Raw genomic sequence first — 20,080 nt, 5'->3', positions numbered from 1 at the left:
AGATACGATTTTTGAATTAGCGGGCGAGTTGTCGGGAGTCACTGCGCCGAGAAACCATTGAGTTTTTCATAGCGCCGCGACTTTCGTCGCAGTTATAATTTTTTCATTAGACAGATTAAGGGATGAAACGGGAGTTGTTGCGTGGAGAATTTAATTCTCCATCGAACAAAATTGGTTTCATTCCTTAATATTAATTAGGAGGGGAGAGATGATTTTTTAATTAGCGGGCGAATTATTGGGGAGTCACTCTGCGCCGAGAAAACATTGGGTTTCTTTAGCGCCGTGACTTTCGTCGCAATATTAATTTTTTTATTGTAGAGATTAAGGGATGAAACGGGGGTTGATGGATGGGGAATTTAATTCTCCATTGAACAGTCTTTGTTTCATCTCTTAATATTAATTAGTCGGCGAATAAATCAACTGAAAAACATAAAGTAAACATTGAGTACAAGGAGGATAAAATTCCCCCTCCGAACCTGTCCCCGTCACAGCGGGACTGCTACTGCCGAGTTACTCACGCACCCGATTCACATTCACCGAAAATTCGACTGGGACGCCGCCTTTCCTGTGGGGTACCAACTAACATTTTTGGAGTCAGTCAAACCCCCCGATCCGGGCCTCTACTCAGGTCTATCCTCTTTGGTAGCGTTGCTGGAAAATGACTCGTCATCATCACTCTCATCATTAAATTCAATGGCTGCGGAATATGTCTTCTGATGATTTTCGTCACCCCAGTCACTGCTTTACGAATCAGCGCCATCGGAAACATTTGACAAGTAAATGGCGTCAACGGTCTCTCCACAGAATATACTGCGATTTTCATTATCACCATCACTGCTCTCAGAATCATCATCGCTGGCGAGGTCTGCTGGGTAGATCGGATCTGCAGTTTCCCCACTACATGACCAAAAAACATTACAATTTGAAATATGCTCCTCAGCATTATCAATCGATGGAAAGCTGTCATTCACAATAATTGGTTGGTTAGTCACTTCCTCAGGCAGCGATGCATAAACTATTTTTACATCCTCACCACTGAGATTAGCATCATCGATGATCTCCATCGCTTCCACTCGAACGTTTTTATTGGAGAAAGATGATGATGGTATTGGTAAGTCTTTGTGTTGAATGTTCTGATTATTTTCAATGAGAGCTGATGATATCTTTGATCAATAGATGGGTTCATTGATCCGCTCACTCTCAACAACGAATGATGATGCCATCAACAAATCACTGGGCGATTCGCACTGAGGTATAAAAGCGTCGTATTCCATTTAAAATCCCCATTCGGTGTTGAAGTTGAATATGATCCATTTTCTACTGCTTTCCATTGCTCAGATCCATTCGATTCTCTGTTGATGTCGAACATGAGCCATTCTGTGTTGCTTCCTCATAGCATGGAGTAGGATGACACGTCGTTGATACCGGACTACACTGACACTGATTCACGTATGGAGCAGAAACAGAAGCACATTGATATATGGCTGGTATATAAAAAACTTCACCATTCTGATTTCGATAGTATTGTGCAGTGACTCCATTAATTGTTAGGGACACATCCAAATAAGTCGGTTGATGGATGTGAGCAAAGGAAAGTGTCAAATGTGTTAAATAGTCGGTGAATAGATTCGACCACTGGAGTGGCGCACGAATACTTCTCAATTGTGCACTCATGTTTCTTCTTTTCAATGTTGGAATGAGAAAAACTGATAAAAACGGATGAGCAATGAATTTGTTTTGTCGTGGAAACGTCCACATGAAATGAATGTTCTCCTCATCCTCCTCTCACATATATATAAGTTTCGCTACTCTTGTTTCTATCTGTTGAATTCGGCGCCCTACGCCAGTCTCCTTGTTATCGACAGTGTGGCTGACTGTATCGCCACGGCGCCGTTGCGCCTCTATGAGATATACTCGTACTATGTACCACTTGTGCCTCGACCGTTGTCGTGTTATGTTGCTGGATAAACTTAATTACATTTACGATAATAAAACTGTATTTAATCATTCTTTCAATCCTAAATAACCCTTCAGGTTATGGGCCCACTACGCTTCCACTGCGCAATGATTAAATTTATCATAAATTAAAGGATTGCAAGCGATAAATCGGAAATTCTAAAGGACGCTATCGGACACGTGTTCGGTTGGATCACCCGCGATACAAAAGGATATCCAGAAAAAATCGAGGCGAGCTGGGTGAGTGATGACAGATGAGAAGAGAATGAAAACTACTCAGAGAAAATGTAAGTACTGAAAAATACATTGATTAAGTGAAATGAATTGGTGAGAACGAAAAAGAGAAGTGATCAAAATGGCGGCCGGAAATTAATTGTCCACGACGCCGACCTGAAATCGAGATTTTTAGCCTGAAAAGAATTAATAAAAAAATCCTATTAAATTCACAAAAATCACTGAAAAGCAAGAAATATCTTTTGTCATAAATAAAATCATATTTAGTGAAAAACAAAAGAAGAAACCCAAGTGACGCTGTGACAATAGTTTCTCGGCAGTGAAGGTGAGCACGGGTTTCAACAGGCTTCAACAAGTAGACGCAACGGGTGGGTTGCGCGCGCAACCGGGGTGCGTCTGAGAGAGAGGGACGACTGCAGTCCCACACACATTGCTCGAGCAAGGCGAGAACAAGAAATAGAAAGAAAAACGAAAATTGGTGTGAATAAAAAAATTGGTGTGAAAAACAACGATTCTCTCGTTCTCGGCCAGGTTCCGCGTGTGTGCGGGGTCTACTAGCGTAATGTAAAGAAATAAAATAAAATCAATAGACACTATTGCAAAACTAAAATTTACAAATTAAGGATCCATCCAAATCAAAATATTTAATTGGTGAGAATATTGAATTCAGAAATATTTAATAGGCGAGAATAACCAATTAAATATTTGATCGGCCGAATTAATGAAATTGAATTTTAAAATTGCTATCTTCAGACGAAGATATTTATAAATGAATAATTACAGCTGATAAAGGACTTCTGTATGAAGTGTGGAGACTTCTAATTAGTCAACATCAAATCGAAGGAAACCATGAGGGAAAAGTGGTCTCCCTAGCAATAATAGACGATAAAGTATATGTTCTTCCACACGAAGGAACTGGATATGTAACAGGCGAGACATCAGGCATATGTGTAAATAGGCGAGCATACTATACACATTAGAAACGTGCAATATTAAGAAGTCAAATTATTTGAGAAATATTTAAATCAATATTTTGCAATCATAAAAAGACTCGAATGTATTTGGAGGACGTCTTATGTTTAGATTTTCTGAAGAGCACATTCATTCTGAATTCGGTCTGTTTATGTTTAACAAGTCGAGTTTGGGATTTTGGACCTGAATGTAAAAAATGTAACCAAATACAAATAATCCTAAATTTTTCAGTTTCTTACTGTAAATTAGATGAAAGAGATTTCTCAGAGGATCAATAGAGATGTCTGACTGTGTTAGATGCTACATTGTTGGCTGAACAAAAGCCAATGTATTTACCTGTTTACGGTCCGAAGAGTCAAGTGTCAACAACAGCTGTGATCGAGAATGGGTCAAGTGAGATGAATAAAGATTTGCTAAATACAGAGGCGAGGGCCACAGGCGAGTTCAACTCAAGAGATAAGTGGAGGCCAGAAAACCACAGGTAATATTGATGTTGACAAAACTGACTAAATCAAACTGAAACCCCAGATTACAGCAGATAATAAAGTAAATATTAAATTGAAATTGGTAAATTCCAATCTAGGCGATGAATCAGTTGAGCCTAACGACAACAAGACTGTCAAAACAGTCTCTGTAGACACACAATTGGCTGAGTTGAAGAGCATGGTGGAAAATCTCTGTAACTCAAATATAACTTCAACAAAAGCACTCTATGAAAGTCTAACAGAGAATAGAAACCAGGTGAGACTGAATGATGAGGCAAAAGCACAAGACAAAAAGGAAGTACACGAGCTGTTGAGTGCCTTGGACAAAAAGCACAATGACAAAATTGGAGAAGTGATAAGAGCCTTCAATAATTATCGCAATACTGTCGAATCATCAATCTAGGTAAAAACAAAGAGAAAACAATAGATGGAGGAGTGATGTCAGATGAGCATACATATCTAAAAAGTCAAATTAGTTCAATAGTCAATAAAGAAATCAATGAAATTAATCAGACAAAGTCAAGTCAAGTAAACAATTTAAATCTTTTGAGTCAATTAGCTGACGCGGTAACCAATAAGTTACAAATTGAATTGCTTAACAAGGGAATGAGTTTCAAAAGAGATTACAAAATGGACAGTAAAATGAAGTATGAACATTTCTATGATTATTTCTCATCAGAAATTGAAAATAACAAACTTTTACACATCATCGATGATAGCATTCTGGTTACTGTGGACGAGGAAACTTTTGCAGAACAGAAGTACAAAGTTAGAGAAATTCTGATCAATCATTTGGACAGAAGTTATCACCCTAAAGTTGTCAAATTACAAGATCCAAAAGAAATATTGAAGAAACTGAAAGAATTGAAAATGGCTGAGTTTAATGTAACTTCACACTCGGTGAGACAAGATCTTTATAATATGAGATACAATCCTGCTAAAATAACAGCTGGCGAGTGTAACGATATGTTTGATGAGAAAATTGCAATTGCAATGAAAATTCTCCTGACACCATTCTTCTGAGTGAAAGCGAAAAGAAAGATACATTCTACAATACAGTAATAAAAGCTTTTTCCAACATTAAAATCATTGAAAAAGCAACAAGGAAAGCTATACGTGTGGGCTTGACTTTTGGCGAGTTGAAAATTGCGATATTAGAAGAAGAAGCTACTATGAAAAGTGAGCTCTCACATTCTGATATTAAAACTGCTAATTTTGCACAGCACAAGGGGCCAAGGTATTGTGCTTGTGAGGCGTATGGACACAAAGGACCAGAATGTACCAATAAAGGGAAAGGATACTTTTGCTGCAAGTGCAACAAGTTTGAGAATCACAAGGCGAGAGATTGCCCAAACGTACCCCACAATGACAATGCACCAAGTGGCTCAGGATTCTCTAAACAGTCACCAAGGTACAATTCCAATTCAAGAAATAATTATCGAAATAATTATCAAGATCAATATAGAAGTAACAATAGAGGAACGAAAAGACCAATGAGAGGTGAGACATATGGTCCAAGTAAAAGAGGAAGATTCGATAAGAGTCGGTTCTCTTATAAAAGAGGCGAGAACAAACAAGGGTTTAAGTCATCTCACAAATCAAACAAGAAATCCAATTCCGACAAAACTACAGAGAAAAATAACTCCAATCAAGGTAAGGAAAAAGAAAATTATGATCAATCAAGTGCTGAAATAGTTTATGCAGATAATCAACAAACAAATGGAAATAAGTTTCTGACAGATTTTCTGGCAGATTCAGGTGCGACCGAGCATTTAACAAATTCTAGGATTATATTTAAAACATTCAATGAATTATATTGTGGAGTAATTAGGTATGCGAATAAAAATGAGTCAGCGGACTTAAAAATGGAGGGAGCAGGAAAAATAGAAATTGAACGGGCAAGTGGTAAATTATTAGAAATTGAAAAAGTTATTTTGCAGAAGCTTTTAAAGCAAATCTGCTATCATTAAGAAAATTTGCCGAAATGGGATTAGCAATCTACTTAGATGACAAGAAAATTGATATAATTGATCCATTGTCGAATGAACTTGCCATCTCGGGAATTTACAGAAAACCTTACTGGATAATCGATTTAGAAATAGTAAAGTCAAACTCTATCAGTGAAAATTCTTTCAAGCAAATAAACAGGCGAGTAGTAGCAAATATTCCTGATGCCACTGAGGGTGAGAATGAGGTGAGAAGATATCTTACCAGAAGTGTCACAACAAATTTACAGAATGAAATAGGTGAGAAAACAGACAAAATTGATAAGAGTAATGAGGAAGAAAATGAAATTGAAGAAAAGGCAAAGGAAGAAAAGCAACATGAAAAAGGGAGTGAAAACTTAATAAAAGAGAAAATAATTACTAAAGAAAAGATTCCCTATGAACAATCAAATTTTGATTACACCATTTGGGACAGGAAATTGCAAGATGTTGATGAATTCCCATGGGATGATTCGTTAGAAGATTTTCCAAAACTTTCAATTGATAAAAATAGATATTTGAAGAATCAGAATGTCATGTTGTGGCATTGTAGATTTGGACATGCCTCAACGAGTTCCCTCAAGGCATTACAAAAGAAATTCCCAGATAATAAAGAATTAAATGCTGTAACATTTGATTATGAATTCATTAGAGATTGTGAGGTGTGCTTAACGTCTAAATTCAATAAATTATCATTTCCATCCGTACGCAGGCGAGCAACAGCACCATTGCAAATAGTTCACTCAGATGTGATGGGGCCTATTACTCCAATTTCTCATTCTAAGGGATACAGATTTATTTCTGTGTTCATCGATGACTTCTCAAGATTCGCTATGGCTTATCCAATGAAGGCGAAAAGTGAAACAGGACGTTGTCTTGAGATGTGCATTAGAAGTGCTCGTAATTTACTGGGTTATAACGCGAAAGTGTGTTACCTTAGATAATATTAGGGAACAGAGTATACAGGCGGACATATAGTTGAAGTTCTTAAGGGTCTAGGGGCGGAATTATAGTTAGCTTTCCCTGATACACCTGAACACAATGGTGTCGCTGAGAGATTTAATTAAACTATCCAGAAAAAGGTGAGATGTTATATGTTTGACTCAAGACTGGCAAAGGGCATGTGGGATCTGGGCTTAACTGCTGCAGTTTACGCTTATAATAGGACGCCACATAAATCAAACAACATGATAACTCCTTTAGAAAGATTCGCACCTGATCACAGCTTTGATGTTAATTAAATCAAAAGATTCGGTAGTCTAAGTTATGTAAAAATTGCTAGAAATGCTGGCCCAAAGTTCGGACCTCGAGGTGTTGGTATGGTCTTGGTTGGATATACTCCAACAGGGTATCAACTCTTAAAGCCAGAGCTAGGAAAATATTATTAAAGTAGACATATTAAATTCAATGAAAAATTAGTGTATGGGGATAAATACAAGGGAAACGGCATCAAAGATTTCCCAGACTATGGAGAAATGGAGAATAAAGATGTATGTTTTGTTGAGTTCGAAGAGAATCGAGGTGAGGCCGAGGATTCTTCAAAACCGGCGGAAGAGATAAAACGCAGAAGAGGTAGATGAAGGAAAGAAGTTTCAGTACAAAACAATACCAAGAAAGTGAAGACAGTTGATATAAAAGATAAAACAATAAATGATACTAGCTTTTCAGAGTTGGAAATTGATGAGAACGTGATAGTAAATGTTTTCTTCACTAGTGTTATCAGTAATATAGGCGAGATAGATTTAGCACAAAAGGAAGATGAAGTGTATCAGGCACTTTTATCAAGCATAAATGAAGATCCCTCAAATTATTGAGAAGCTATAAATAGTAAAAATAAAGATTCTTGGTAAAATGCGGTCGATGAAGAATTTAACTCGTTAGAAATAAATCAAGAATGGAAAATTGTTAAAAGACCTCTAAGTATGATGAATGGAAAAAGATTCAATGACATTGATTCAAAATGGGTTTTTAAGTGTAAAAATGAGGCAAATGGAAAAATAAGATTCAAGGCGACACTAGTAATCAGAGGTTTCAAGGATAAGAACATTTATGAATTAAGGGAAACTTATGCTCCAGTAGCTCGTTTACCTTTGATGAGAATAGTTATATCAATTATAAACAAATACAATCTAGAGAGGTGTGTCAACCAGATGTTAAAACGTTGTGACGATCTAGTCGTCAATTTAAGAATTAAAAATTTATTGTCGATTCAATTACAATTTTGCGTCTTGGTTGAAACTCCCCTCATCGATCCCTCAAGAGAAATATTGAGGGATAATCGTGGAAATCACTCGTGGCTCATGCCAACGGTGGTTTAACCACGTTCATTTATATTTTGGAGGATACTCATTGTCGTCACCCTGGAGAAAAATCTCTTCAGGGTCAGGAGGACGACAATGAGTGGAAAGGAGAGAGGACTGTACCGAGGGTGACCACGTGACGATGACCGCGCCCCTTCCCCTTCGCGGATACTGTGGCCACCGGGAAATCGCCAGGGAAATTTCGGGAAAATTCGAGAAGGACGAAAACCCCCGAAATATTCGCGTGATGAGGCCCCGCAAACCCAGGACTCGGGGGAGTCTTTCGCCAGACGTCATGGACAACGCGTCTAGAAATAAAAATACGATTTATAGTCCTATTTCATGTAATAGTCACAGTCAAGTAGCGTCACAGTTCATGAAAATAACTATTATTTGCCTCGTTGTTATAAATAACTAAGAATAAATTCAGTGGATCTTCGTTGAACTTCAAAGTCATAAGGTCAGAGCTGATTGTTATAATTTCAAGTGAAATTCGAGTCAATTGATGATTTGTTAATAATAAAATCGAACTATTATTTTTGTTTTGGAGTTTTTGGAATTACGGAGTCGAGAGTGTTCGTGGAGTTACAATATTATTTTGTTTATGCCAACATTAACGATTTGATACCGATTACGCTATGTTTTTTGTTTGATTATGTATAAATTGATTCTAATATTATTTGGAAAATACTGTGTTTGTGTGAAGTTGATTCGAAGTGATCAGAACATAAGGGGGTTCGTCCCCCTTCCTCCTTGAGATTATTATAAATTGAGCTAGCTGGAATTTGTTAGTTTGTCCCGGAATTATTGCAATTAAAATAAAAACTAACTGGCGCCCTTCACGGTAAAAATAAATTAAAAATAAATATAATCAAAAAGTCCATCGTCACAACTGCTTTCCTCAATGGTGTGATAGATGAGGAAATTTACATGGAAATTCCAGAAGGAACTGATCATACTGACAAAGATAGGCGAGAAAATGTGTGAAAATTGGACAAAGCACTTTATGGTCTTCGTATCAGTCCCAAACGGTGGAATGTAAAATTCACCGAAGTAGCTTTGAGTAAGGGTCTGCAGAGCTCGGATTTAGAACCTTATTTACTCACTTGACGAGATGAAGACAAGTTCTTGCTTCTGCTACTTTATGTAGATGATATGTTGTTGGCGAGTAATGATAACGATAAATTGGCTGCAGTAAAGAGTAATTTATGTAGCGAATTTGAAATGACAGTCCTGGGAGAACCCAAGGAATTCCTGAGCATGACTATTAGGCGAGACGGAGAAAATCAGATTATTAAATTAAATTAGGCAAAATATATTCAAAAGATATTAAGTAGGTTTGGCTTTGGTAAAGCACATTCACAACGTACACCAATGAATACTTCTAAAGTAGCTAATTATGAGAGAAAATTAAGAGAAACAGAATGTGATAATGGGATTTTGGAAAGGACAGAAACAAAAGAAAACACCCCTTACAGAGAGGCTGTAGGTAGTCTTTTGTATTTGGCTGGTGCTACGAGACCAGACATTGCATATCCAGTCAATGTGATAAGCAGACATCAAGTAAATCCTAAAGAAAGTGATTGGGAAATGGTGAAAAGAATTTTTCGGTATCTGAGAGGTACTACGGGCTTGGGTCTGAAATATTCAGGTGAGACTAATGACATTCAGGGTTATTCTGATGCGAGGTTCTCTGATTGTAAAGATTCAATCACAACTTGTGGATTTGTGATTAGACTGTTTGATGATTCGATCATTTGGCAAACTCAAAAACAAACTACAGTAGTACTTTCTACGTATGAAGCTGAATATGTTGCAATGAGCGAAGCGAGTCGAGAAATGATATCGTTGCACAACTCTTTGAAACTAATACTGGTTGATCCCCCTGTTCCAATNCTAGCTTTTCAGAGTTGGAAATTGATGAGAACGTGATAGTAAATGTTTTCTTCACTAGTGTTATCAGTAATATAGGCGAGATAGATTTAGCACAAAAGGAAGATGAAGTGTATCAGGCACTTTTATCAAGCATAAATGAAGATCCCTCAAATTATTGAGAAGCTATAAATAGTAAAAATAAAGATTCTTGGTAAAATGCGGTCGATGAAGAATTTAACTCGTTAGAAATAAATCAAGAATGGAAAATTGTTAAAAGACCTCTAAGTATGATGAATGGAAAAAGATTCAATGACATTGATTCAAAATGGGTTTTTNAAAAATAAATATAATCAAAAAGTCCATCGTCACAACTGCTTTCCTCAATGGTGTGATAGATGAGGAAATTTACATGGAAATTCCAGAAGGAACTGATCATACTGACAAAGATAGGCGAGAAAATGTGTGAAAATTGGACAAAGCACTTTATGGTCTTCGTATCAGTCCCAAACGGTGGAATGTAAAATTCACCGAAGTAGCTTTGAGTAAGGGTCTGCAGAGCTCGGATTTAGAACCTTATTTACTCACTTGACGAGATGAAGACAAGTTCTTGCTTCTGCTACTTTATGTAGATGATATGTTGTTGGCGAGTAATGATAACGATAAATTGGCTGCAGTAAAGAGTAATTTATGTAGCGAATTTGAAATGACAGTCCTGGGAGAACCCAAGGAATTCCTGAGCATGACTATTAGGCGAGACGGAGAAAATCAGATTATTAAATTAAATTAGGCAAAATATATTCAAAAGATATTAAGTAGGTTTGGCTTTGGTAAAGCACATTCACAACGTACACCAATGAATACTTCTAAAGTAGCTAATTATGAGAGAAAATTAAGAGAAACAGAATGTGATAATGGGATTTTGGAAAGGACAGAAACAAAAGAAAACACCCCTTACAGAGAGGCTGTAGGTAGTCTTTTGTATTTGGCTGGTGCTACGAGACCAGACATTGCATATCCAGTCAATGTGATAAGCAGACATCAAGTAAATCCTAAAGAAAGTGATTGGGAAATGGTGAAAAGAATTTTTCGGTATCTGAGAGGTACTACGGGCTTGGGTCTGAAATATTCAGGTGAGACTAATGACATTCAGGGTTATTCTGATGCGAGGTTCTCTGATTGTAAAGATTCAATCACAACTTGTGGATTTGTGATTAGACTGTTTGATGATTCGATCATTTGGCAAACTCAAAAACAAACTACAGTAGTACTTTCTACGTATGAAGCTGAATATGTTGCAATGAGCGAAGCGAGTCGAGAAATGATATCGTTGCACAACTCTTTGAAACTAATACTGGTTGATCCCCCTGTTCCAATGATCATAAGGTGTGATAAGAAATCTGCTATTGTTAGTGCAGAAACAAATGGAGGAATGAAATTGAGACACATTGTAGAGAACAAATTACATTATGTAAAGGAATGTGTTAAAAAGAGTTATTTAAAAATCATTTGGATTGGCTCAAGGGATCAGCTAGCTGATGTTTTCACCAAACCATTGGCGTTTGAATCACACAAGCGTTTGATGGACCTAATAATGAATGTAAATATTTAAATTACTTTCTTTCGGTTTGTCTAGGAAATAACCAATTTGGCGAGATCTTCTTGGAGAGATCAAATTGGCGAGATGGAAAAACTGATGAAATTAAACTGGCGAAATTACTTGGCGAGAATACTGAGGCGAGATAAAGTTACCAAATAAGAAACTTTGTGATGAACGAGAATATATTACCAAGAGAGAAGAAGACTGGAGAGGACTCAAGGATACTCTCTATGGCGGGAGGGAGTGTTGAATTTGGCGCCCTACGCCAGTCTCCTTGTTACCGACAGTGTGGCTGTGTCGCCACGGCGCCGTTGCGCCTCTATGAGATATACTCGTACTATGTACCACGTGTGCCTCGACCGTTATCGCGTTGCATTGCTGAATAAACTTAATTACATTTACGATAATAGAACTATGTTTAATCATTCTTCCAATCCTGAATAACCCTTCACTTTCTTTTTTTCTACGTCATTTTCTAAGTGATAAGGGGATGAATGACCGAAAGTCTCAGGATACAACGCAGCTAAAAAATCCCACGACTGTCAGCTGACTAAAAAGATGATGAAACTGCATCTCCAAGGATTTTTTGGTTTCAGTGGAAACTGAAAATATTATATTATCACAGGCTCTAAAATGAGTAACTCATTTTTTTTTCTAGAATATTCTCATATATATTTTTTCAAGTACATTCAAAATTATGTTTGATCCTAAAGAAATTTCAATGATATCTTTTATTATTCAAGTAGTCAATGTTCCTTGACTGGAATTCATGATATTTATTGTATTACATTTTGATTTTTGTTCCCGAATGCATTGTAATACTTAATGTATGGATGTATGGATGTATGTGACCCATTTATTAATATTTCTTACATTAATTATCTGTGAATTAGAGAAATGATTCTTAATAGCTAAATTCAGGAAACATCTCAGTAGGCTTTTTGTCATCAATATAATTTTAGATAAAATACGCAGATGAAAAATAAAATCAATTCATTTTTTTTGCAACCATGAAGTTCCTCTCTGGAATTTTACTTGTCGAATCACCTTCTCAGGGAGTCTCTGTAATGCTTCATTGAAGCATTTCCAAGCATTACGAATAATAAAATCAACTGGGAGGCAATCGATGTCTTCGTTCCGCATTTTTGTGAAATCCTGAATTTGATAGTACAGCATGATGGGGGTGGTTTTAGAACGTTTATCGCCATATGGGCAGACATACCAGCCCCATAACTTTTCAACGTTGACTTCAGCACAATTGTAGCATCGTGCACCAAATGATATTGACTGCAAGGTGTTACAATCGATGCGCTCAATGTTCGATGAGGTGGGCACCCAATCTCAGCTAAATCAATTATTGGAGTAGACCATGCATTGAAACTATGAAGCCATCGTTTCGTGTCATAACCCTTGCCAAAGATATACTTCACGTTCTTCAGAATATATCTAAATACATGTTTGAAATCATCATAGGAAAAATCCCCAACTTGCCAGGGAATTTCATGCTGATTCTTCTCACACCACCAGTTTAGTTCTTTGTATGGTTGGGGAAGGTCTTGCCACATCATCGGAGGCTTGAATAAGAAGTGTCCCCTTCTGAACTGATTGGTTTGACAAACGGTCTGATAGTCGAAGCGAAAAGCAGCGAGTTCTTTCAGAACAAATTAATTATCTGGCTTTTTGAAGGCTTGGAAATCCAGTATGTGAATCATCTCGTTAATTTCGCTTTCCAAGTGTGCAGAAGAGACTGATCTACGAGCTCCTAGATCTCCCATTTATAATAGGCTTATCATCATAGAGAATCTCCATCTAGTCTTCGTTCCCATAGAAATCAGACCCTGTTGCACAGGCATTCTCCGAATGCATAGAAAAAAGCTAGGTTTCAGCACAATAAAAATCATAGTCCATGTTGATGATCAAGCGAAATAGAACAATTTCTCATGAAAATCGCTTAATCATGGGCACCTCAAACCCTAGCGTAGAGTGTGCTCATCATTCTTAGAAATGAGAATAAAAGTAGAAATCAGTTAGAACTTGGTTTTCAAACCCCACGGAAATCAGACCCTGAATTTTCAGATTACGGCTGGATGGATGAAAAGATATTGTCAATGCATGTGAACATCAGTAGGAAAATAGGAACCCTCCCACGAACTTCACATGTGAACATCAGCAAAAATGGAAATTCTCCCACGAAATCCTCCCGTGAATATCAGCAAAAAAATGGAAACTCTCCCGGAGAGTTCGGAATTTTTTTGAGTTTCCGGAATTCGTCTATGAAAAATGAGACCTTTCCCACCACAGTCACAAAAAAAAATGCTGATATGGAAGATGAGCATACTGTCAAACTCTGACTATAATTCTATCATATTCCGGTGGATTCGAATAAAGTGGGGGTAAGGGTTCGCCCATCCGTCGCTACAGCTCCGGGGAGAATTCCCTTCTCCGGGTCGTTCCTTGTATCAGGATGTCCTGGACGACTATCACTTAGCAGTTGGAGGCACTGGATTCCCGCTCTGAAGACGTCTTATGCCCCCTTTGAAATACATGAAATTTCAGGACAATTTCCTGCGATATCCGCATCTGAACCTCCTCGTCATGGCTCACAAGGAACACTACGCAGGTATCCCCCTCCGATTTCGATGAAACTTCAATATGATATAGGGGACCCAAAACTGAGGGACACGTATTTTTTTTAGCTGTCCATATTGGGTTTTAGGGGGTGAAAGTGCTCTCTGAAGTTGATCACCTCTCGGGGTCATTTTTCGATTGCCCACATAAGGAAGCTTTTTGACCAACTCTTTCGCAGTGTATCATGAAGGTCACAAGGAATGATGAAAATATGAATTAGAACCGTCTCCGAAGGGTGAAATATGGAGAGTAAATTACCCTTGTGAAAATTCATTTTTCTCATAGAAAAAAAACTTTTGATGGAAATCCCATGGGATAAATTCCATTTGAAAAAGTGGAAAAAAATACAGAATACCTGTTTTGTTTTTTTTTCAATCGAAATTTGAAACTTAAAACAGATTTTTCGTGATTTGCGAAATTTCAAACTTTTTCCTGTACAAAACGAAGCTTACGGCTAATGATGAGGGAAACCATTGGGACAAGATCCAGGAGTGATGTCGGGGAGGTTAACTACCCTTTGGGGGGGGGGGGAATTTTTTTTTTAAAGGGAGAAAAAATATCGACGAGAATTTTACGAAACACTTTTCGTTCGAAAGCGTGAGACAATTCAAAGCACATCCTGCGATTCTTTTCACCAAATTAAAATTAAAAGTAAAATCCTTTTTTTTTATTACATACAAGTTTTCGATTTTTTGGTACATAAAAAAGATGAGTGATGAGTCGCTGGAAGTAACACTTGGAGGCTAAATAACCTTTCTGGAAGTTACTTTTAATTATATTAGTGAATAGAATTCATTTGAAAGAGTAGAGAATAATAAGAAATATCGAAATTTGAACCCATGAAAATGTCCATTGCTAGTTATATATGAATTACAACCTTATAATTATCCGTCTACTTTTATCACAGTACCATAGTGCGAACTAAACGGTAAGGATTGAATGAAGATCCGATACAGAAAGGAAACAATAATGGTAGTAATCCCCAAATGCTGGAATCCAGAATATACATTGATATTATTATAGAAGCTCAGACCATTTATTCCTTCTAGTATTATGTTCTCAATCAGCATACTTTCTGTTGGGATCAATGTCAGTATAGATAGTATTAGGGGACGTAATGCGTACAAAAATGATATTCTTCAAAAAAATGCAGCAAACAAAGTGATTTTTTGCACCATGAGCATCTGACTACTGCAATATTGGAACAGCCTTCAATATCACAGTGCGGATGAGTTGATTGCCCGAATGCAAAATCGACAGGATTTTCGAATTCATCTGGTTTTTTAGAAATGTAACCCCTCTGAAACCAAGCATAGCGAAAGAAATTTTGATACCTTGGTGATGATAATTGATTATGGACTAAAGACTAACTTTATGATATTGTTACGCAAATGTAAATTACTATCATAGTCCATTAAGACGACATTATCCGAAAAATGACGAACATAGTTCTTCCATATCCTAAAATCATATACGTCAAGGGTTTGAATTTTTCCAGTAGTCCCCTTTGGTATCAACATAGTTAATAATTCTTTATCCGGAGGAGTAATTTCTTTCACGACTTGAGGACAGTGTCCGCTCCAGGAATCGATTAACAGTAGACTTCTAGGATCCACGTTTGTGAAAAAGACTTCCTTCAACCAGGTTTCGAAATGCTCTGAAAAATCGAGTACTAGATGATAATCCTAATTATTGTATAGCACATATCATGTTTGTTAGGTCTTAAATATTGTCATACGTGAAGTGAGTTTTCCTGATTTTGAAGCGGTGGTGAATACACTCGCAGGTTTGAAGAGATTTTGCTCCACTATTGGACCGAAAGTTCCAGAAGGTTCATTCAAAACCAGAAAGAGAGGTGAAAGTAATATTCCATCAGCAGAAATCACAGGTTGTACCGTATCACCATGTGTCGTTGAAGTTATCGATTGTACGACAAATGCTACTTGTTTAGTACCTTCTTCAGCTAACGTTCGCCCTGAATGAATTTCCACTTGGAAACCACTTTGATCAGTATTATAAATGTTTTCTGGGCCATACGTATCCCAATAAGACCTAACTTACAGGAGGAATTCGTCCCCTTCTTTTTGTAACTTCCCGAGTCTCTAATGTTTTTCTGGTGATGAATTTGTTAATCTTCCGGGATGTTATGCGGTATGCTCGTTTGAAATAATGCAACCACCCGGACGAAGCTGTAAAACGAACGTTTTGGAAGCCGATTTTCTTCCAGGCTTGCAGGGCCCACCTTCGGAGGTCAGTATCGTGGACGATCAAACCTGCATCGATAGCATTCTTCATATTCTTTAATGTGTACTTCGAAATGCGTTCCAACTTCTCCATGTATGTCCCTCCTTTATTGATTTGATTCGCCCAGCGTCGTAACTGTCTACGCGATTTCACCTTCCTGAATCGATGGAAAACAGTTTCTATAGAGAGATTCTTTTTCTTTTCTCCACTTCTCCAGAAGAATGGCGTTGACGCCATTCTTTTTATATTCGAAATCTACAGGTTCCTCATCCTCCGAACAACTGCCAGGTGATTCTTCTGTATGTGGTTGAAATTCTTTATCCTCGACCGCTATCATTTCGATATCTTTATAAGGCTATTGAAAATCCAGGTATGTTTCTCCGATCATTTTCAAATCCATTATATTCTTCCATTGATTGAATCAATATCCTTTCGAACGTGTCTGCTAATTCACGTTCCTTGTTGTTCACGGGTGTTTCAGAAAAATTGAGAACCTCAAATGTTGCCAACAGAAGTCGGATAACGTTGATCGGATTAAGTTTCATGGTAGAACAAGTATATAGATCACGACACTCACCCAAAAACTACTTTTCTCTTCGATGTATGATCATAGACTGATTATAATTCACAAGAGGGATGGAAATGAAAAACATTGATATCGTATGAGTTATATTGATCAGAATAATTCCATCCTCAGATAACAAATGAGCCATTTGCATCAATATATTTGCAATCCTGAATATTCTCCAGTTGTGGTTCAGCATTATCAAACAGAATGGTATTGTCATATGTCGCCATTTACGTCTCATTGAAAACGATATCACATCGAGGCGATACGAACAACCGAAATACATTTTATCATCGATACATTATTTACTATACAAAATCATCGGCTCTTCTTTGCATCACCCATCCACGTTCATATACAGATGAAAATTTGAATTTCTCAAAATATTTCATCATAACTCATTTTTTCAAATTGGAAATGGAAGCCATTTAATGGAATCTCTACTCTGGCCTTCGGTGAAATTTTTTAGATTCATGGCCATTACTGATTTCTTTTGAAAAGGCATGAGGTTGGTCCGATCGATTCGATAAAATACCAGGAGCATTGTTAAGCTCTCAAGTTTCACTCCCGAAGACTATTTCAATTGTTTCACTTATCATTCCGTGTAAGATCAGTCTATTATAACAAACAATTTAAAACCAATAATTTTTCAAAGAATCGATGTTTCTTACCTTAAAATTCTAATTTGCGGAAAAAATCTTAAATATGTATTTTAAATTGTCTCATGCTTTCGAACGAAATGTGTTTCATAAAATTCTAATCGATATTTGTTCTCCCTTATTAAAAAAAATCCCCCGCCCCCCCAAAAGATAGTTAACCTCCCCGACATCACTCCTGGATCCTGTCCCAATGGTTTCCCTCATCATTAGCCGTAAGCTTCGGTTTATACAGGAAAACGTTTGAAATTTCACAATTCACGAAAAATCTATTTTTTAAGTTTTAAATTTCGATTCAAAAAAAACAAAATAGGTATTCTGTATTTTTTTCTACTTTTTCAAATGGAATTTATCACATGGGATTTCCATCAAAAGTTTTTTTTCTATGAGAAAAATGAATTTTTACAAGGGTAGTTTACCCTCCATATTTCACACCCCGGAGACGCTTCTAATTCGCATTTTTATCATTCCTTGTGACCATCGTGATACACTGCGAAAGAGTTGTTCAAAAAGCTTCCTCACGTGTGCAATCGAAAAATGATCCCGAGAGGTAGTCAACTTCAGAGAGCACTTTCACCCCCTAAAACCCAATATGGGCAGCTAAAAAAAAATACTTGTCCCTTAGTTTTGGGTCCCCTATAACATATTTAAGTTTCATCGAAATCGGAGGGGGACACCTGCGTAGTGTTCCTTGTCAGATACAGTACAACCTGTAACAGTATATACCTGTAATAATAAGAATAATAATGATAATAATAATAATAAAATGTTATAGTTATAAAACTGAAAAAATCAATTATTTGAAATAATAATAATTCTTTTCAGTAAAATATAATGATAGTTTTTAATAATATTTGCGGTTAGAAGGACGGTGGCGATATACAGTAGTATATATATATATATATATATACCTGTAATAATAATAATAATAATAATAATAATAAAATGTTATAATTATAAAACTGGAAAAATCTATTATTTGAAATAATAATAATTCTTTTCACTAAAATATAATGATAGTTTTTGATAATATTTGCCATTAGAAGGACGGTGGCGATATACAGTAGTCTATATATACATATGTAATAATAAGAATAATAATGATAATAATAACAATAAAATGTTATAGTTATAGAATTGAAAAAATCAATTATTTGAAATAATAGTAATTCTTTTCACTAAAATATAATGATAGTTTTTAATAATATTTGCCGTTAGAAGGACGGTGGCGATATACAGTAGTGTATATATACACCTGTAATAATAAGAATAATAATGATAATAATAATAGTAAAATGTTATAGTTATAAAACTGAAAAATCAATTATTTGAAATAATAAGNTGTGACGAGGCGACTCTTTTATTTTTATTCGTTTTTATTTCATACTTTGCCCAACTACACACTGCCCCCTAAATAATAAAATCCCGCCACCATTGGATACCCCTTCCCTTGATTTTCCCCTAATCGCCCCTCTACTCCCGCCACTGGACATCACGAAGAGATCAGCCGAAGAAAGACAACAGTTCCGGCCCTACTGGATCAACTGAAGGAGCCGTTGCTCCCCCCACAAACCACCCATACATGGGCCTCGGCAACTCACTGCCCTCGACGATCCCCAGCGAGACATCCCTGGATTGTGGTCATCGTCACCACTCACCCGTGCTGATTGGTCCCGATTGCGCCCGAATTAAAACCCGAAGGACTTCGACACCTGACGAACCCCCACGAATCACGGAGGAAACGGAGAGACCGTCACTCGTGTAACCGCTGTCCCGGACATTGCCACGTGCACCCCAAGAGTTGAAGAAATAGTGTATATACCCCGAAATTCCGTATAATGGATTTTGTGATAGAGTGAAGAGGATTTTGGTGCCCGAGCTCATCCCGGCTCTAAATACTGTGCCCCTGGAGTCTGAAAGGAGGAACGAAGGCTCAATCGTAGGAGTTACTGAAGGACCTGAATTCTTGGACGGCCAGGCCACAACAGAAAGTCGTGAGTACGAGTTACCCCCCTCATTTAAAAAAAAAAAAATTCAAATAGAATTAAAATTTAGAGAGAAAAAATTCCGATTTGCCCAGCCGGGATGCGAACCCGGGTCTACCAGTTACGCGCCGGGCACTCTTACCGACTAAGCTACCGGGAACCACGGAAATTCTCACTCCAAATTCAACTCAGCACGCCGCCTAACCACCTTTAGGCATTAAATAAATTCAAATAGAATTAAAATTTAAAGAGAAAAAATTCCGATTTGCCCAGCCGGGATGCGAACCCGGGTCTACCAGTTACGCGCCGGGCACTCTTACCGACTAAGCTACCGGGAACCACGGAAATTCTCACTCCAAATTCAACTCAGCACGCCGCCTAACCACCTTTAGGCATTAAATAAATTCAAATAGAATTAAAATTTAAAGAGAAAAAATTCCCATTTGCCCAGCCGGGATGCGAACCCGGGTCTCCCAGTTATGCGCCGGGCACTCTTACCGACTAAGCTACCGGGAACCACGGAAATTCTCACTCCAAATTCAACTCAGCACGCCGCCTAACCACCTTTAGGCATTAAATAAATTCAAATAGAATT

General features: G+C 37.2%; 1 non-coding gene across 1 annotated transcript; it reads right to left on the bottom strand.

Moving 5' to 3' along the window:
- Positions 1-19,928: 19,928 nt before the first annotated feature.
- Positions 19,929-20,001, bottom strand: Trnam-cau. The gene has a single exon. It is a non-coding gene; the product is annotated as a tRNA-Met (tRNA).
- Positions 20,002-20,080: the final 79 nt, after the last annotated feature.

Source organism: Diachasma alloeum, unplaced genomic scaffold, assembly GCF_001412515.2.
Source record: "Diachasma alloeum isolate Michigan unplaced genomic scaffold, Dall2.0 Dall_scaffold_00419, whole genome shotgun sequence".
Lineage (NCBI taxonomy): Eukaryota > Metazoa > Arthropoda > Insecta > Hymenoptera > Braconidae > Diachasma > Diachasma alloeum.
The sequence above is the reverse complement of the archived record's forward strand: the minus strand, read 5'-3'. Positions and strand labels throughout refer to the sequence as shown.